The sequence below is a fragment of the Macaca mulatta genome, chromosome 7 (genome assembly GCF_049350105.2).
Source record: "Macaca mulatta isolate MMU2019108-1 chromosome 7, T2T-MMU8v2.0, whole genome shotgun sequence".
NCBI lineage: Eukaryota > Metazoa > Chordata > Mammalia > Primates > Cercopithecidae > Macaca > Macaca mulatta.
This window is the reverse complement of record NC_133412.1, coordinates 81,519,992-81,540,323: the sequence shown is the minus strand read 5'-3', so window position 1 is coordinate 81,540,323 and position 20,332 is coordinate 81,519,992. Positions and strand designations below refer to the sequence as shown.

Genomic DNA, 20,332 nt, shown 5'->3' with positions numbered 1-20,332 from the left:
AGTCTACTACAAGAAAACATTGGGAAAACTCTCTAGGACATTGGACTAGGCAAAGATTTCTTGAGTAATACCTCACAAGCACAGGTAACCAAAGCAGAAATGAACAAATGGGATCATATCAAATTTAAAAAGCTTGGCACAGCAAAGGATACAGTCGACAAAGTGAAGAGACAACTGACAGATGGGAGAAAATACTCACAAACTCTCCATCTGACAAAAATTAATAACCAGTATATATAAGGAGCTCAAACAACTCAATAGGAAAAAAATCTAATAATCCAATTTTAAAATGGGCAAAAAATCTGAATAGCCATATCTCAAGAAAAGACATGCAAATGGCAAGCAGTCATATCAAAAGGTTCTCAACATCACTGACTATCATAGAAATGCAAATCAAAACTACAATGAGATACCATCTCACCCCAGTTAAAATGACTTTTATCCAAAAGACAAGCAGTAAATGCTGGTGAGGATGGGGAGAAAAGGGAACCGGCATACACTGTCAGTGGGAATGTAAACTAGTACAACCACTATAGAGAACAGTTTGGGAGCTCCTCAAAAAACTAAAAATAGATCTACCATATGATCCAGCGATCCACTGCTAGGTATATACCCAAAAGAAAGGAAATCAGTATATTGAAGATATATCTGCACTCCCGTGTTTATTGCAGCAGATATTAACAATAAGCAAGATTTGGAAGTAACTTAAGTGTCCATCAACAGGTGAATGAATAAAGAAAGTGTGGTACATACACAAAACGGAGTAGTATTCAGCCATAAAAAAAATGTGAGCCTGTCATTTACAATAACGTAGAGGGAACTGGAGGGGAGGTCACTGTGTTAAGTGAAATAAGCTAGGGACAGACATACTTTGCCTTTTCTAAATTATTTGTGGAAGCTAGAAATTAAAACAATTGAACTCATGGAGATAGAGAGTAGAATGATGGTAACTAGATGCTAGAAAGTGTTGTGGGGTTGGGGGAAGTGGAGATATTTAATGTGTACACAAATATAATTAGCTATAGTGAAGAAGATACAGTATTTTGTAACACAACTGGTGACTACAGTCAGCAATAATTTTTTGTATATTTTGAAATAACTAAAATTGTATAATTGGATTGTTTGTAACACAAAGAAAGGATAAATGCTTGAGGTGATGAATACCCCGTTTACCCTTATGTGATTATTACACATTGTATGCCTGTATCAAAATATCTCATGTACCCCTGAAATACATACACTTACTATGTACCCACAAAAATTAAAAATACAAATTTTAAAATAATAAATAAATAGCATTAGGTTTCATGTTTAAGATCCATATGCTTTTGAGACTTTTTCCATTACACCAAGAGCTTCTTGAGATCAGGAATGATCTCTTTTTCATGATAGTTTGATCTGGGACATAGAGAGCCTAGCACACCTGAGGTGTTCAGGGGGTAATTACTGGAATGGAATGAATGAAAGTAAGCATGAATAGATGGATAGACGGATGCCATGAGCCTAATGGGACCCTGCAGTGCAAGTACACACTAAGCATATTCTGCAGGTTTGAAAATGTGATTGCCCAGCTAAGATTAAAGATAAAGAGTGAGCCCTGGTCTTAACTTAGGAGATGTGATTGCCTTGTTCTGTTGGTTTTAGCTATTGCCCAAACCAAGCAAAAGCAGGTCCTACCCATAAACACAATTATGCCAGATGGGAAACTGATTAAACAGGCCATCTGACAGTATCTATTCATCTTAATTAGGGCATAGCTTAAAGATGACTGTCTGAAATTCAATCTGATCACAACCAGAAGCAATGGAAACTGCCAAATACACTATTTCATAACTAAGAACTGAGTCTGGGATGACTGTAATGTCTTTTAAAAACATATTTCAGAAGAAAATTGATCTAATTTGTTAGGGTATCATTTGAGGAAATTCCAAATTACAGGAGATAAATACGGAAAATGACAAAATCAATCAGAAGTTGATGATATAGAAAGAAACTAGGGTCCACTCTGTATCTCTTAAGGCTTAGAATTTTTTAAAGAGAAATGAGAGTCTGCATAACTATTATGTTTTATTTTTTTTTCCCCTAGAGTGCCAAAATCCATGATTTTCTAAAATAAACAGTGTATTTACTTTTTGGTCCTGTTCAAGCTCAGCCACTTACTAACCCCATATGACCTAGGGCAAAGTAATTAATCATTTTGAAACTCAACTTTGCAATGCATTAAAAAAGTAAGAAAAATGCACAACCTAGTGAATGAGAAGATGAAAGTAGTGTGTTAAAGAGATATGTAAATCATCAGTGCCAGGCACTCTTCTAAGCCATCTACATACAGTAACTTCTTATTTATTTATTTATTTATTATCATTATTATTATTATACTTTAAGTTCTAGGGTACATGTGCATAACGTGCAGGTTTGTTACATATGTATACTTGTGTCATGTTGCTGTGCTGCACCCATCAACTCGTCAGCACCCATCAACTCGTCATTTACATCAGGTATGACTCCCAATGCAATCCCTCCCCCCTCCCCCCTCCCTATGATAGGCCCCGGTGTGTGATGTTCCCCTTCCCGAGTCCAAGTGATCTCATTGTTCAGTTCCCACCTATGAGTGAGAACATGCGGTGTTTGGTTTTCTGTTCTTGTGATAGTTTGCTAAGAATGATGGTTTCCAGCTGCATCCATGTCCCTACAAAGGACACAAACTCATCCTTTTTTATGGCTGCATAGTATTCCATGGTGTATATGTGCCACATTTTCTTAATCCAGTCTGTCACTGATGGACATTTGGGTTGATTCCAAGTCTTTGCTATTGTGAATAGTGCCGCAATAAACATATGTGTGGAGAAATAGGAACACTTTTACACTGTTGGTGGGATTGTAAACTAGTTCAACCATTATGGAAAACAGTATGGCGATTCCTCAAGGATCTAGAACTAGATGTACCATATGACCCAGCCATCCCATTACTGGGTATATACCCAAAGGATTATAAATCATGCTGCTATAAAGACAGTAACTTCTTTAACCTGGTTGAGACGAGTGCTATTACACAAGAGAATTCTGCAACATTAAGACGTTAAATAACTTCCCTGAGGTCACGTGGCTAGCAAACAGATCATTTGTCATTTGAAAAATAGGTAGTCTTTCCCAGATCTCTCTGCTATAACTGCCTCATCTAGCTGGTTTTCCAGAAGTATTTGTTGGATGGATAGATGAGGAAAAGAGAAGAAAGGAAGAAAGGATGGAGGGCTTAGCTGAGGGACACCTCTTAAAATCAATTAAGTAATTTTCTACTTTTCCTAATTCAGACTTATCACAAAGTCTTCTAATTATAATTTGACTTTTCTGTGCATCAGCCCATCGTGGAGATGGGTGGAGAAATTATGTAATCAGGCCAGTTCATCTGTGTATTCTACTGGAAATAAGAGTGCTCATGGCAAATTAACAAATTCACATTGATGTTTATTTATCAGTCTCTAAGCTTGGTTAATGTGAGTCAGTCCACGAGAGGAACCCATATTAGGAAATTGAAACTCAATTTCCCATTCCCCAGATTAATGTTGAGACTTCCCTAGAACCTAGTACAGTTCCTTGTATGAAGTATACGCTCAATTAATTTTATTTGTATGTTGAATTGAATTGAATTTCTATTTCCTAATGCACAAAAAAAGTAAAGAAAATGCACAATCTAGTGAATGAGAGAACAAAATGTGCACGTTAAAAGTGTATGTAAATCTTCAGTGCCAGGCACTCTTCTAAGCCATCTATGTACAGTAACTTCTTTAACATGATTGGGATGAATGCTATTATACAAGGGCACTCTGTGGGCTTCCAAACCACATTTGGAAGACAAGCCAACTTTAAGAGCCTATAAGATTAGACTGTGGGCCTTGGTGAATCTACCTTGGTAATACCAACCTTTGGAGTCTGTACAGCCTGCCAGCCTAGACACAAGCTATCCTTCCACTTCCTTTAGGACCAGTACCTTGTTTGTGTATTACCCAACCTCTGTTGCAAAGAGCACTTGCCCTGTGAGATTCTCTGTGAGGAAAGAGTCAAATAATTCACTTTAGAAAACTAAACAAATGCTTAATTCCTTTAAAAAAATTATTCAGATAAAATTCAACACTTCCCAAACTTCTTATCAGCAGAACAATTTTTTTCCACGTAACTTTCATTAATATATACTAGAATAGTAATTTCTCTGGCCTAATTCAACATGCAAATAAACATTAATTAGCATACACTTCATACAAGGGACGATACTAGTTTCCAGTAAAGTCTCAAAATTAATCTGGGAGATGGAATTTATATTTTGAATGCTCAAGGTTTGTAAGATACTTTAATCTTGTTGAATTTAATCTTCACCAAAAAAATCTCTGAAGGAGACATTGTTAGCCTCATTTCACAGTGAGAAGACTGAGATTCAAAGAGAGGTCAAGTCTTTTGCTCAGGGTCACCCAGATTTGAAACCTGGGTTTGAAGCCATGTTTGATTTCACTGTAGATTAGATACTCTTATAGTTCTTTAACATAGACCTTTTCTTAAGTAACTTGCAATATTGGGTGGAATATAAGACATGTATATGGCTGTATAACAGAAGCTAGAAAATGCAGAGAGGGACAGAAAGTGGGTTTTAGAGCATTCAGTGGAAGTTGACATTACTTTCATCTGGGAAGATTCAAGAAATATTTTATTTGTGATGTAGCATTTGAGTGGAGCCTCAAGGGAAAATAAAAATAACACCATGTGGTAGAAATATGGAAATAAATTTGGAAAATCTTCACCTGTATCCAGAGAAAACCACCAAAAACCTATATCAGGGTAAATGTTGTTCTCTTTGAAAAAGTGGTAAAATCGTTGTGTACCTAATAGTCCAAAACATGATGGTACAGAGATAGACAGGAAGTCCCTGACTTCAAGATGGTTCACAATACAGTACAACAACCTTCCCTGAATACTACCACTGGAAACACAGAGGAGGTCTAGCTTGGCTTCAAGTGGAGCAAATTATGAAGAGTTTCATGGAAGACAAAGAATTTAGATTGGAGATGGATTTGCACACAAGATGCTAGAGAAGATCATTCCAAGCAAAAACAACAATAAAAATCCATAGACAAAGTCAAAGAAGTAGACAAAAATGAAACACTGAGACTAGTCAGAACAGTCTGGAATTTGGAATAAGTGCCTGTGTGGCCAAAGCACAAAGAAGACAAGGCATTCGAGTTCTGAATCCTCCACCATTCTTAACCAGACCAATTTTGCATTTGTCTGTTATATTTTGAAGTTCTGTATAAGGTTTTGTTTTTATTAAAAAGGATTGTTTTGCTTAACAAACAGCTCGAAGCTGGAACTTGGTCATAGGAATCGGTTGTTAATGGTAGACAAGATTGGAGGAAGAACCTGGCTTGCTAGGGAACTAATAGAAGTGATCTCAGCTTGGGTAAAATATTAGGGTATGAGCTTCCCATTAACAGGAATTTTGTTTAATGGCCTTAAATGTCATGCCATGGATTCTTGATTGATTTCGTAGGTAATGAGTAGCATTATTTTTTAAATAAGGATGTAAAATAGAGAAAAGTGCCTCACAGTTGGTCATGTCCAATACTTTCTTGCTGGAGAATATTCTATGATCTGGAGCTATGGAATCACTCTCCCTTATAATTTGCTGCTTGTCACACCCATAATCTTTGTGTGCCAGCAAAAACAAAATGAGGCCAGGTCACAGTATTCCTGTACGTCCTTCTTTATTAGACAACAGTTACTTCTCAGCCATTATTACTCCAGCAAGAAATAGAGGACCAATGTTATGAAACAGGACTATCCAGCTAAACTAGTGAGCATTGCAGGAATATAGTAGGATACAAAATTTACCCTCTTTAATGTCCCTCCTCTCTATTGAATTCCTTAGATTAAAATGGAGAATAGGTATCTTTAAAAAGAAAAGAAACTGTGCAACCTAAGTTTACATTTTTCTCTATGAAAAAAAAAAGTGCTTGCTAGGGAACTAATAGAAACTATCTCAGCTTGGGTAAAATATTGTGGTATGAGCTTCCCATTAACAGGAATTTTATCTTGTCTAATCTAGCATCCCCACTACCTAATTCAGTGGTGTTCCATAAATTATCATGATTAAAAGGGTATCAGTAACGGAAAAATTCAATGCCATTTGGCTCTAGACACACTTTAAGAATTGCTACCAAATAACTTGTATATTGCAAGTAGGAATATAAATTTCTATTTCAGTTTCAAACCTGCTATCTCTGGGGGATGAGAAAATGTCATAATGAGTAGAAGCAGAACGTCCCAGCAGGGTTCCAAAATGCTGAGATTTCAACCCACGGGCACCAATGCCAATATTAATAAAGTCACCAATATGAGAAAATTTCTTCTCTGTTTTGAAAGATCATATTCAAAGCTGAATAAAAAGCCAAAACCAGAGGACAAATGAACTAGTTTTCAATCCTAAGAAACATGCAATTTCAAGTAAAGTAAATTAAATTAACTCAAACATGAATTTTCAAGTGAAGTGCGTAGATTAGCTCACTAGTACAGCTTTGTTGTAAAATATATGCATTCTACAGAGAAATAGCCTGGCCATACCACATTCCAGCTGTATAGGTCTCCTGGTTATTTGCATGTCATCTCTCTAACCCATACGCAACTTCTCTATTCTCCTCTACTAGGCTAGGTATGTGCAAACTCCATTTCTGAGACTCCCTCGCCTGTTTACTTCCTGGTCGATTCTATCAACAGGAGGCACTGGCAAGAGATAAGAAGACTGGAAAAAGAGATTTCTGCTTCTGACTCTGACAGAATGGCAGTTGCTGGAGATTGCTAAAGCGGTTTCATCTGGGTCATTCTGGAATCTGCCAGCCTGAGCCAATTCCAAACATAGTTGCAGCGGTACCTCATTGGTGGATTCAGGACTGACTTCTCCAGTGTCCTTCTCCTCTGAGTATCACCTTCTCCTGCTTTTACTCTCCAGCCCTCCAATTTCTTTGTCACCAGCTTCCTGACTCTTGATGGAGCCAGTGGCTATCTAACCTTTCTGAGTTGCAGGTTCCTCAGTTCTGAAAATGGGTTAATTAATACACAGGGGTAAAAGGGTATGAAATTAAAACTTATAGAACTCATCCGCACTAGAAAGGTGGTAGTAATCCCTTATGTAATTCAAATTTTAAAAAATAATAAATGTAAAAAATCCATAAAATTCTGATTTTTAACAGAATGACTATTTTAATGCTATTTTTAAAACATCAAAAAATATATACATATTGGTGTCCTTGTTTTGCTAATATCCTAATTACATACTTTGTCTATCTATTGTGTACCAACCTATTATAGCACCCACCTTATAGGGTTGTTTGGGGGACTGATAATAAAGCACATAAAGCTCCTAGGACAGTGCCTGTCCTATAATTAGGCACTGAATACCTGGCAGCAATCATTATTTTTTTTTTTTGTAGATGATTTTAACAGCTAACCATATTTTTCTCTGATACTTCCTTCACTCTCTAATATCACTGTTAGTATGACATCTCAGATTATACCATCATTATACCTCTTCACAGCTGAGGTAGAAATAGAGGTCTACTCAAGTAGAGGTCTCTACCTCAAGCAGAGATTACACAGATAATAAGAGCAGAAATCTCTCTTGATTCATTAAAATTTGTTATAAGCCATAAACAGGAAACATTCTTCCTAATAAAATATATATAGCCTATTTAATCTTAAGGGGAAATTAACATTTATTGTTGCCTATTATATGTCAGCCAGTTTGCTAGTTACCTTCATCTGGATGATCTCATTTAGTCTTGTTTAACTAGTCAGAAGAATATTTGCTTTATCAATTGCGTGAACATAAACAAAGACAATGGGTACTGTCTATTTTAATTGACAAGTGAGTAAGTATTATATTAGGAAGAGACTCACCCATGTAGCAAAGATTTATTGCATGCTTACTGAGTGCCAGAAACTGTACTAGAAACCACGGATACAGAGATTAAAATAAAAAGCCACAACGGAACTCACTCTCCCCCACCCCAGCTGCTTGAATAGAGGCTGCCAAAGGCTCACAGGTGGGTTCAGCCAAGGGAAGCAGCCTCATCCAGAAAAGCCTGTGAGGTCATGCCTTCCTCCACGGCCAGCCCAGGACAATGATGTGGTACAAAAAGCTCAGCCCCTTGCCTCAAGGTGGGGTAAGTCTACAGTGTTATTTACATTTCAGAGTACCTCCCAAAAATCACAGTGAAGTTAGACTCCAGTGCAGCCGCAACATCTTTGCTTAGCTTCTTGCTCTAGCCTGTCCTGCTTTCCTCCTTTCCTTCCAGGTTCTCCCTGAGAGCACTTCTTCAATGACTCACTCAAGTGAGTTCCAGGCTCTGCTTCTAGGGAGCCCGGCCTCATCTGTCTTCAAGGAGCTTTCTGCCTAGTACAGAGCCATACCTGTAAACATACAAACAAAATGTAAATCATAATGTGAAGTCATGAATGTGAATGTACAAAACACCGTAAGTGCACAGAAGAAGAAGCGTGGCAGAATCAGCACTCAACTCCATGCCCATGGTACATGAGTAAAAGCAAGATTAAATATCCACCCCAAATGCGAGTACAGTAACGCATAGATTCTACAGCAGAGGTCAGCAAATTTGTTCTTAACGAACATATAGTAAGTTTCCTAGGTTTTTCAGGAGCATACGATATATTATGTATATTGTATAGGTACTCATAAAACCATTTCAAATGTGACCACAGGTAGCTGACTACACTTGACCTGTAGGCATATCTAGAACAGTGTTTTTCAAACATTAGTATGCATAGTAACCACCAGATGATGTTGTGAAAATAGATTCTGGTCTGGTAGGTCTAGGGTGGGGCCTGAGAATCTGTATTTCTAATAAGCTCCTAGGTGATGTTGATGCTGTTGGTCCACGGTCCACACATCAAGAAACAAGTCTCTAGAGAGATAAGTATGGTAAAAGGATAAATCCTAAAAGAAAAGCAATTGAGCAAAGCTGCAGGAGTGTTAGGAGCGGAAGAAGCAATAGCAAGGGCTCTAGGCTGAGGTCAGGGGGAGTGCCAAGTAATTTAATTAATGGACATTTATTGACAATCAACTCACTTCAAATCATTGCTCTAAGTGCCACAAGGAAAGAGGCCAAGCTTTCACAACCTTGAGCATACTTTGTTAAAGAATCAGCTAGAAGACAGAGCAGCAGAGGAGGAAGACCTGTGTAGTAGTTCACTGTGGCAGAAAGAGCCAATCATCCAGCAGAAACCTGCTGCATGAAGGGCTCAGATACACATGAATAGAACTCAACAGATGCTTTATCTGCCCAGTAACCGCCTGTTCAACTTCAGATTGCCATAACCCTTGCTACTCATCTCTGTAGCCAAGGCTATTTCTTTTAAAACAACTATGTAATCTTCCTCATTTTTTTCCTTTAAAAAACGTGTGTCTTCTTGTAATCCTAGCACTTTGGGAGGCCAAGGTGGGTGGATAACGAGGTCAGGAGTTTGAGACCAACCTGGCCAACATAGTGAAACCCCATCTCTACTAAAAATACACACACACACACACACACACACACACACACACACACACAAAATTAGCCAGGCATGGTGGTGGGTGCCTGTAATCCTAGCTACTTGGGAGGCTGAGGCAGGAGAACTGCTTGAACCTGGGAGGCGGAGGTAGCAGTGAGCTGAGATTGCACCACTGCACACCAGCCCAGGCAACAGTGCGAAACAGACTCTGTCTCAAAAAACTAACAAACAAACAAAAACACCTGTGTCTTCTTTTACCTCCCCGAATACACACATAGTTTACAATGGCATGTGTATTCCCATTGCAATGTTCTATTTCCAAATAAACATCATTTTCTTTTTAAAAAAAAAAATAGATGTTTCAGAGACAGGCAAACCAAAGCACATAGATTTAAATTCCACTTTCAAACCTTGATTAGCTCTTTGGCCTAATATGTGTCATCTAACTACCCTGCTATGGTTTGAATGTTTGTGTCCCTCCAAAACTCATGGTAGAACTTAAACCTCAAGATGGTGGTATTAAGATATGGGACCTTTGGGAAGTGATTGGTCTGTAAGGGTTCCACCCTCATAGATAGGATTAGTGCCCTTATGAAAGGGCTTGAGGGACTGAGTTTGCTCTTTCCATCCTTTCACCTTGTGAGAATACAGCAAGAGGTACAATCTGTGAAGCAGAGAGCCAGCCTTCACCAGACACCAAATCTGCTAGTCCCTTGATCTTGGACTTCCTAGCCTCCAGGGCTGTGAAAAATAGGTCTCTACTCTTCATAAGTTACTTGATCTAAGACTTTTTTTTACAGCAATGTGAATGGACTGAGACATATTCTGACCCTCAGATTACCATGCTGAACATGCAGGTATCAACTTCAGCGAGGCATTATGAAGATTAAATGAGATAGGATGTATTGAGGCAGCTGGCACATAATAGTTGAATGAAGATTGGTTTCCCCCTTTTTCTTCCCTTGGTGAAGACATTGGCATAGTCACTTGCTTGTGAAATGTGCAAAGATGGAACTAGTGGTTTTAAGAGAGGATTGTGCAATTCATATGAATATATAAGCTCTCTCTGGAAGAATACCCAGTAAGTTGAAAACACTGATGGCATTAAGACAGGTTAATGAATGAGTAAGGAACAAGGATAAGAGAAAAACTTTTGTATATCTGGATTCTTTTTGATGTACATATTTTGCTCATTAAAAACATGGAATTACAGGGCCAGGCCACAGTGGCTCATGCCTGTAGTCCCAGCAGTTTGGGAGGCCAAGGCAGGCAGATCACCTGAGGACAGTTGTTTGAGACCAGCCTGGCCAACATGGGGAAATCCCATCTAAAATAGAAAAATTAGCAGGGCTTGTCGGTACACACCTGTAGTCCCAGCTACTCAGGAGGTTGAGGTGGGAGAATCGCTTGAACCCAGGAGGCAGAGGTTGCAGTGAGCTGAGATCGCACCACTGCACTCCAGCCTAGGCGACAGAGTGAGACTCTGTCTCAATTTAAAAAATAAAAATGAAAGATGGAATACACACACAGGCACATGCACACACATGCTGAGTGGATAAGTGATGCAGATTTAGGAACTAAGTCTATCAGCAACAGATATGAGTGAACGTAGACTTCAGCATAAAGTTGTACTTCTGTCCAGGAAACCAGCAAACTGTACTAAGGAGCTTTCTTTAACTTCTATTTCTAAATATCATCATACCTAAGAAAATTCATTAAGATTGATTATTCTAGAAGCTATGGAAGATACTGTTAGTTGATTCACTCAGCACCTATGTCAACCCTATTGCTTCTTGTTTTTTCTACTTCACAAAAAAATTGATTTTCCAGCCTTCCTTATAGCCAGAGGTGACCGTACAACAGTTATAGTCATTGTGACATCCACAGAAAGCTGTTGGTGCCACCCCTTCTGTTTTATTCTTCTGTCTGTCATGCTGGCTTGATGCCTAGAATTCCAACAACCATTTTACAACCAGGAGAAAGAAAGCCCACATGCTTGGGACACTGAAGAAGAAAGAAAGAAAATGCTTGGGTTTCAATGGTATCAGTGAGCTGTCTCCCGAGAGCTACCTCTGTATCTCTTGTCCCATTAAAAAAAAATGAATTCCCTATTTGTGTAGCACTTTCTATTATATTTTTCTTTTAGTGATAGCCAAAATCAATATTTAATTATATAAAGAAGAATCAAGTTAAATAACTGGTGTTTCAGAGAAGGAAGTTCATGAGTGATGTGGAAGATAAAGAAAGAATCAATTTCAGAAGGCTGATATCAGATTAGTTGCATCTGAAATATAACCATAGTATATCTCCCTCTTATTTCTGTGATATATGAGCACAGCCCCTAAACAAATATATGCATTTTTATTAGTCATCTCTGTTCTACTTAATTTTAAAATTAGATTATATGCCTTATTTTTTCCCATTCTTATAAAACTGAAGCAAAGCATGTATTACAAAGATTATGGAGAATAGCATGGAATAAAGGAATAAAGGAAGGACTGAAAAATTAAACTATGGGAAGAACGGAAACCCAGAAGTTCCAAGACCTCCAGAAGCTGTGGAATGGAAACATGCTTTCTATAGCATTGCCTAGCTTCATGCAACTCAAACACTCTCTGTTTCTATGTACCTCAATTCAGGTTTTCTAATTATTAGAAGAGTTAATCTAACTGAAACAACTTGGGTCAGATATCTCTATCTTGAGAACATATAGCTATGTCCAGGGGACAGAGTAGAATATGTAGGCTTATACTTGGGGAAACTACACGGAGCTGAGCAACCGCCGCAGTTTGTGTCTCCTACATTCCATCTGTTGGCTGCCATGGTTGTGTACACACACACAAACATACACACACACACACACACTCTCTCTCTCTTTCTCTCTCTTCTCTCTCTTTCACCTCTCTTTACCCAATACATATATATTTTATCCATATATCCATAAATGCCTCAATTCAACTAAAAGTAATTAATCCATATATAATAACTAACACTCTCATCTTCTTCTAAAATAGTAAATGACCTAAATTCATGCCCAGCTAATAAACAAGGTACAATGTCATGATACCACATTTTTTTGAAATCAGACTCCCTGGGTGATATCCATCTGTATTATAGATTTGTAATAATTTCATTTGGGCATTCTGTAACTACACAGCCTATGAAGGGGAGAAAAGTTAGGGAATCAATACTAACATAACTATAGACCTAGTATAGGTTTAGTGTGCAAAGAAATACAAGTGTATATTTTTGTATTTGCTGCTGAAACTGGTCATGAGGTTTATTGTAGTCCATTCAGGTTGCTACAACAAAACGCTATAAACTCAATAGCTTATAAACAATAGAAATTTATTTCTCATGGTTCTGAAGACTGGGAAGTAAAAGCTCATGGTGCCAGCAGATTCAGTGCCTGGAGAGGATCTGCTTTCTGGTTCATAGATTGTACTTTCTCACTGTCCTCATGTGGTGGAAGGAAACAGTTAACTATCTGGGGTCTTTTTTATAAGAGCATTAATCCTACTCTTGAGGGCCCTGACTGTATGACCTAAGCACTCCCCAAAGGCCCCACCTCCTAAGACCATGATATTTGTGATTCGGTTTCAGCATATGAATTTGGGAGCACACAAACATTCAGACTATAGCAAGGTTATAGCTAGTATTTATGACTTCCACGTTATTCTTACCATTAGCCAGCATCTCAGCTACTCAGAATTATTTGCCCAGTGAAGTTACCCAATAATGCATTCCTAACTGGTCTAGGCCCTCAGTGTTTCAACTTATATAATGTTGCTGTTAATCTTCGCCATTGAGCATGGTAGTGTAAGGTGGTTTTATTCTCTCCAAAGAATCGCTGTTAATATAACTCAACTCTACTACACTGAGACCTCTGTATATTCCCTTGCAGGTTGTAATTGCCTATAAAAGAGAATATTTTGAAGTCAGGTATCTACTCCTTGGATAAATTGGCCAGAGGCCTAAGATGAAAGGGACATTTCACCCCAGGAATGGTTATATACTGGTTGACCACCCCAGATTTTTCTAGGTAAATATCCTTTCTTTAACAGCAGCTATTTACAAGACTTGTGTATGAAGAATGTGAATTTTTTAATATAATAAAATTTTGTCAGCATACAGTTTATTCTTATATAAATTTCTAGAATACTGACAGAATATTCTGACCATTGGTATGTACCAACTATTTTCATTTAATCTTTTCTTCTCAAATTTTATCTTAACCATATATTCTACCCAGTTTATTAGATTGCCCCATGGTTAAATTTAGTAGGTAGTAAATCATCCTAAGCACACAGTGTGGTTCTTTTTGTGATCAACTCTGAAACATAATTGAAAGAGCAAGGGTATGGGAATTAGATTAATCTGGATTTTATTTCTGGTACTTACTTGCTATCTGACTTTGGGCAACTTATTAATTGCTCTGAGTCTCATTTTCTTCATCTATAAAATGATCATAATAATAACTAATTCATTTGCAGTTTGGAAATGTGTAATTAAATGATTTATATAAAGTTCCTGAAACAGTTTCTGAAAAATAATAGACACCCAGCAAGTGATAACCATAATAATCAGAGTTTATTCTTCATATTAACTGGGATAAAATTTATCGGGAAATACAACATGGCAAAGCACCCAGAAATTCACAAGCATGTATTTCACTTGCCTTTTTATACAGAGCTGAAAATTTTCTCATCATTATCTCATCCATTGCCTGCAGCACCATCCTCCCTAAACTCCTCCTGAGACTTTCTACTAAGGTGGAACACATTGAACCATATTTGACTCTGCCTTTTCTGACTATTTTTGCAAGATTTTTCTCATTAGAGTATTATTAACAGAAAGTGGGGCTGTTATCAAGGTAACTAGGAATGGCACATTCTCAGTTCAGGCTCCAGCGGAACTTCTGCTTGATCTGGTGCAACTCCAACTGTGCTCTTGGCTTTCTTCACTCTTGTTGTTTCAAGAATGTAAACATTCTTCCATGTCTTTCTTGTTATTTTGTTTTTCTCCACAAGGTCTCATTGGACTGTACATTTTCCCTTAAATTTTCTCAACTCATTTTATTTCTCCTAAATAAACTTGATACTTCTCCCTTTTCTAATGCAATAGATCTTCTTACTAATACTGTCCCACTAAACATTTGTGTTTAATTTGTCCTTAATTCTACACACAAAATATTATCTCTACAAACATTTTACAACTATAGTGTATCTACAGAGAACATAAGAGGAACTTGCTCTAAAGGAGGAACTTCAACAACCAAGCCAAGAGTCTGATAATTTTCAACAATGTGTTATTCAAGAAGTGCAGCAAAAAATATTTTTAAGTTAACAGAGGAGAATGACATGAGCAAAATGGCAACATAGAAGTTTTCAGTATTTATTCCTTCACAGAAACATCAATTTGAACAACCATCTGTGAATGAAAATATCTTCATAAGAGACAAGGAATCCAGATGAGAGGTTATAGCACCTTTGTGGAGCAGAGAAATAAGAAAAGGTGCATTAAAGAGAATAGAAAAGAAAGTTTCATATTATCTGCACTACCCTGCCCCCAAACCTGGGCAGTGCAACATGGAAAGAGATACTATATATGTGGGGGAAGGACAGTAAAGTTAACACCTGACTTCATGGACTCCAATGCCAGGCACAATTCAGTGAACTCAGCACCCAGGCAGGTTCCTATAGCCATAGGCTACAGGACAGTCCCTGTAAACCCAAGCTCCAGGCTGTCCACTATGTCTCTAAGACCCAACGGCTCCAACCTCCATGGCTCCTATGAACATAGACTCCAGGCCTTCCCCAGAACCAAGCCATTTATGGCTGCCCCAGGCTCCACACTGGTCACTATAGACTCAGGCTCCGGGCCTGTCTTCATGGACTCAGCACCAGGCCCACCACAGTGAACCCTAGCATGAAGTCAGTATCCATGGCTCCAGTCTCCAGGCCCAACTCAGTACCAGGCCACCCCCTGCAGCCCAGGATCCAAACTCACTTCAGCACCTGGCTGGTCCCTGCAGCCCCAGCCAGGCCCCAGGCAAACCCCAATGCCAGGCTGGCCCTCATGGCCCAAGCTCCCAGAGCCACCCACATAGACTCAGCTTCCAGGCCTGTTCCCATGGACCCAGTCGTCAGGCCCACCTCAAGAGTTCCCAGTGCCATACCAGACTTCATGGACCCAGAACCCAGGCCTATACCCATGGACCCAAGCTCTATAGGCACAACCCCACAGACTCAGGTAACAGGTCAGACCCTGTGGACCTAGGTACCAGACCAACATGCACAAGGACTTCAGCAGCAAGCTCACACATGTACCCTGAATCTCTGAAAGTGCTGACTGGTGAAGGGTTTTCCTTGCCAAAATCGGTCTGTCAAGAATGAAAAAGATGACTACTTCTTCAAATGTACAGGCACCAGTACGAGGCTATAAGCACCACAAATAATCAGAGAAACATGACCCTATCAAAGGAACAAAATTAAGCACCAGTAATCAACTCTTAAAAAATAGAGATGTATGAACTGCCTAACAAATAATTCAAAATAATCATCTCAAAAAATTTCAGTGAGCTATAAGAGAATACAGATAGACAACTACATGAAGCCAGAAAAGTAATACATAAACAAAATTAAAAATTCAACAAAAATATAGGAACCATTAAAAAGAATAGAAATTCTGGAGCTGAAGAACACAATGGATGAACTTAAAAATTCCACGTAGAGCTTCAACTTCAGACTCAACCAATCAGAAGGTAGAATCAATGAACTCAATGATAAGTCACTCAAAAGTACTCAGAGAAATAATAAGGAAAAAACTTAAAAATTGAAGAAATAATATGGAAATTATGGTACACTATTATGCAAATCAATATACTCATTATAGAAGTTCCAGAAGGAGCAGAGAAACGAACTTCTATAATGAGTATAAAACTTTTCAAATCTAAAGAGGGAAAGAAATATACAGATCCATGAAGCCCAAAGAACCTTAAATAAAGTAAACATAAAATAATTTTTGCCAAGACATATTATATAATCAAATTCTCAAAACCCAAAGACAAAGAATTTTGAAAGCACTAAGAGAAAAGTTACTCATCACATAAAAGGAAAGCCCTCATAAGATCATCAGTGGATTTTGCAGCTGAAACCTTGCATCCAGGAGAAATTGGAATAATATATATTAAAATAGTGAAAGAAAAAAAATGAATACCCAGCAAAGTTGTCCTTCAGAAATGAAGGAAAGATAAGGACTTTCTCAGACAAACAAAAGCTGATGTGGTTTGTTAACACTAGACCTGCTTTGTGAGAAATGTTAAAGAGAGTTCTTAAAGTTGAAACAAAAGGATTCTAACAAACAACACGAAAGCATATAAAAGTATAATACTCACTGTAAAGATAAGAATATACTCAAATTCATAACACTCTGATATGGTAATGGTAGTATATAAATCCCTTCTAAGTCTAGTATAAAAACTAAAAGACAAAGTAACAAAAAAACTATAGCTACAATAGTTTGTTAACGAATACACTATATAAAAAGATGTAAATTGTGACCTCAACAACATAAAATGTGGAAGGAGGAAAAGTTAACATGTAGATTTTTTATATGTAGTTGAAATTAAGTTGTTATGAGTTTAAAATAGATTGTTATAACTATAAGATGTTTTATGTAACCTTTATGGTAAGCACAAAGGAAAAAGCCTGTAGTAGAAACACAAAAGATAAAGAGAAACAACTCAAAGCATACCATTACAAAAAATTTATCAAATCAGAAAGGAAGACCAGCAAGAGAGGAATAACAGGACAAAGAAACTACAAAATAGTAAGAAAACAATTAACAAAATGGAAACAGTATACTTTGAGCATAAATGTGTTACATTATCCAATCAAAAGACATAGAATGGCTGAATGAATTTAAAAACAATAAGATCCAACTATACGCTACCTATAAGAGACTCAGTTTAGCTCTAAGGACACACAAAGGCTGAAAGTAAAGGGCTGAGACAAGATTCTATGCAAATGGTAACGAAAAGAGAACAAGAGCAGTTATGTTATACAGATAGACTTTAAATCAAAAATTGTCACAAGAGACACAGAAGTGATTATAAAGGGGTCAGTTCATCAGGAGAATTTAACAATTGTAAATAGATACATACCCAACACTGAATCACCTAAGCATATAAAGCAAATATTAGCAGAACTGAAAGGAGAAATAGACAGTAAGATAATAATAGTAGGGGACTTCAACACCCCACTTTTAACGATAGAGAGATGATACAGATAGAAAATCAATGAGGAAACAGCTGACCTGAATGACATATGAAATGAACCTAATAGACATATGTATCCTGCAAATTTACTAAATTTGTTTATTAGTTCTAAAAGTTTTTTGGTGGAGTCTTTACAATTTTTTATGTATAAGATCATGTTATATGCAAATAAAGATAATTTTAATTTTTTTATGTGGATGCCTTTATTTCTTTTTCTCTACTAGTTGCTTGGACTATGACTTTTAGTACTATGTTGAATAGAAGTGACAAAATTGGCATCCTTGTCTTACTCCTGACTTTAGAGGAAAGCTTTGAACTTTTCACCTTTGAGTATGACATTCCACCCAAAAGCAACAGAATATGCATTTTTTTCAAGTTCACATGAAATATTCTTCAGGATAAATCAAGTTAAGCCACAAAACAAGTCTCAGAAAATGTAAGAAGATTAAAATCATGTCAAGTGCCTTTTCTGATGAAAATAGAAATTAGTAACAGGGAACAATTTGATAATTTGCAAATATGTGAAAAATTAAACACACACTCCTGAAGAACCAATGGGTAAAAGAAGAAATCAAAAAGAATAAGAAAAAAAATCTTAAGACAAATGAAAATGGAAACAACATACCAAAATTTATGGGACACGGCAAGAGCAATTCTAAGAGGAAACATTATAGCAATAAACACCTACATTAAGAAAAAAATAATCTCAGATAAACAACCTAACTTTATACATCAGGAACTAAAAACAGATGAATAAACTAAGCCCAAAGTCAACAGAAGGAAGGAAATAATAAAGATCAGAGAAAAATAAAGCAGAGATTTTTAAAAAACAATAGAAAATAGCAACAAAACTTAAGAGCTGGTTTCTTGAAAAGATAAGCAAAACTGACACATCTTTAGCCAGACTAAAAAACAAACAAACAAACAAAAAACAGAAAGAAGACTCAACTACGTAACAGAAACGAAAAAGGAGACATTCCAATTGAAACCACAAAAATACATAAGATTATAAGGGACTACTGTGAACAAATAAATATCAATAAATTGGATTACCTAGAGGAAATGTATAAATTCCTAGAAGCATACAACCTACAAAGACTCAACAAAGAAGAACTAGAGACTGGGCATGGTGGCTCATGTCTGTAATCCCAGCACTTTGGGGGGCCGAGGTGGGTGGATAGCTTGAGTTCAGGAGTTTGACACCAATCTGGGCAGCACGAAAAAACCCTGTGTCTACTAAAAATAAAAAAAAAATAAAAAAAATTAAAAAAAGCTGGATGTAGTGTTGCACACCTGTAGTCCCAGCTACTTAGGAGGCTGAGGTGGGAGAATCACCTGAGCCCTGGACGTCAAGGCTTCAGTGAGCCACAACTGCACTGCTGCACTCCAGCCTGAGCAATAATCCTGAGACCCAGTCTAAAAAAAAAACAAAAACAAAAAAACCTGAATAGACCAATCATGAGTAAGGAGATTGAATTAATAATTCAAAACCTCTCAACAAAGAAAAGTCCAGGACCTGATGGCTTCACTGGTGGATTCTACCAAAAATGTAAAGAATTAACAGCAATCCTTCTCAAATTCTTCCACAAAACTGAAGAGGAGAGAATATTTCCAAAGTCATTTTACAAGACCAACATTATACTGATACCAAAGCCAGATAAGAACACTATAAGCAAAGAAAGTTATAGACCAATTCCTCTGATGAATGTAGATGCAAAAAATCTTGAACAAAATACTCAAAAATTGAATTCAATAACACATTAAAAGAATCATTCACCACGATCAAGTTGATCAAGTGGGATTTATTCCTGGGATGCAAGGATGTTTCAACATATATAAATCAATCAATGTGACATAACGCATGAACTGAATGAAGGATAAAAGTCATATGATCATCTTATATCACATTAACAGAATGGAAGATAAAATTCATATGATCATCTCAAGAGATGCAGAAAAAGCATTTGAAAAACTATAACATCCTTTTGTGTTAAAAATTCTCAACAAATTAGGTATGGAAGAAATATACCTCAACATAAAAAAGGGCATATATGACAAATCCAGAGCTTATATCCTATTCAATGGTAAAAAGTTGAAAGCTTTTTCTCTAAGATCAGGACTAAGACAAAGATACCCATTCTCATCACTTACATTTGATATAGTACTGGAAGTCCTAGACAGAGCAATTAGTCAATAAAAAGAAATAAAAGGCATCCAAATAAGAAGGAAATAATTAAAATTATCTTTGTTTGCATATAAAATAACCTTATATATAGGAAATCCTAAAGACTGCCAAAAAAAAAAATCTGTTAGAACTAACAAACAAATTCAGTAACCTGGCAATATACAAAATTAACATAAAAAATCTGTTGCACTTTTAAACACTAACAACTAGCTAAACAAAAAGGAAATCAAGGAAACAATTTCATTTAGAATAACATCAAAAAATACTTATGATTAAACTTAACCAAAGAGTGAAAAATCTGTACATTGAAAACTATA

At 37.0% G+C, this 20,332-nt stretch overlaps 1 long non-coding RNA gene across 7 annotated transcripts in view; it reads right to left on the bottom strand.

Moving 5' to 3' along the window:
• The window catches only part of LOC114679492 (uncharacterized), a 222,443-nt gene that overhangs the window by 177,420 nt on the left and 24,691 nt on the right, over positions 1-20,332 (bottom strand). Inside the window, exon 3 of one of the 7 annotated variants that reach the window (XR_013396019.1) lies at positions 8,239-8,451. The exons of the other annotated variants lie outside the window; for them this stretch is intronic. This is a non-coding gene — a long non-coding RNA (uncharacterized LOC114679492). The remainder of the gene's footprint in view (positions 1-8,238; positions 8,452-20,332) is intronic. 7 annotated transcript variants of the gene reach the window in all.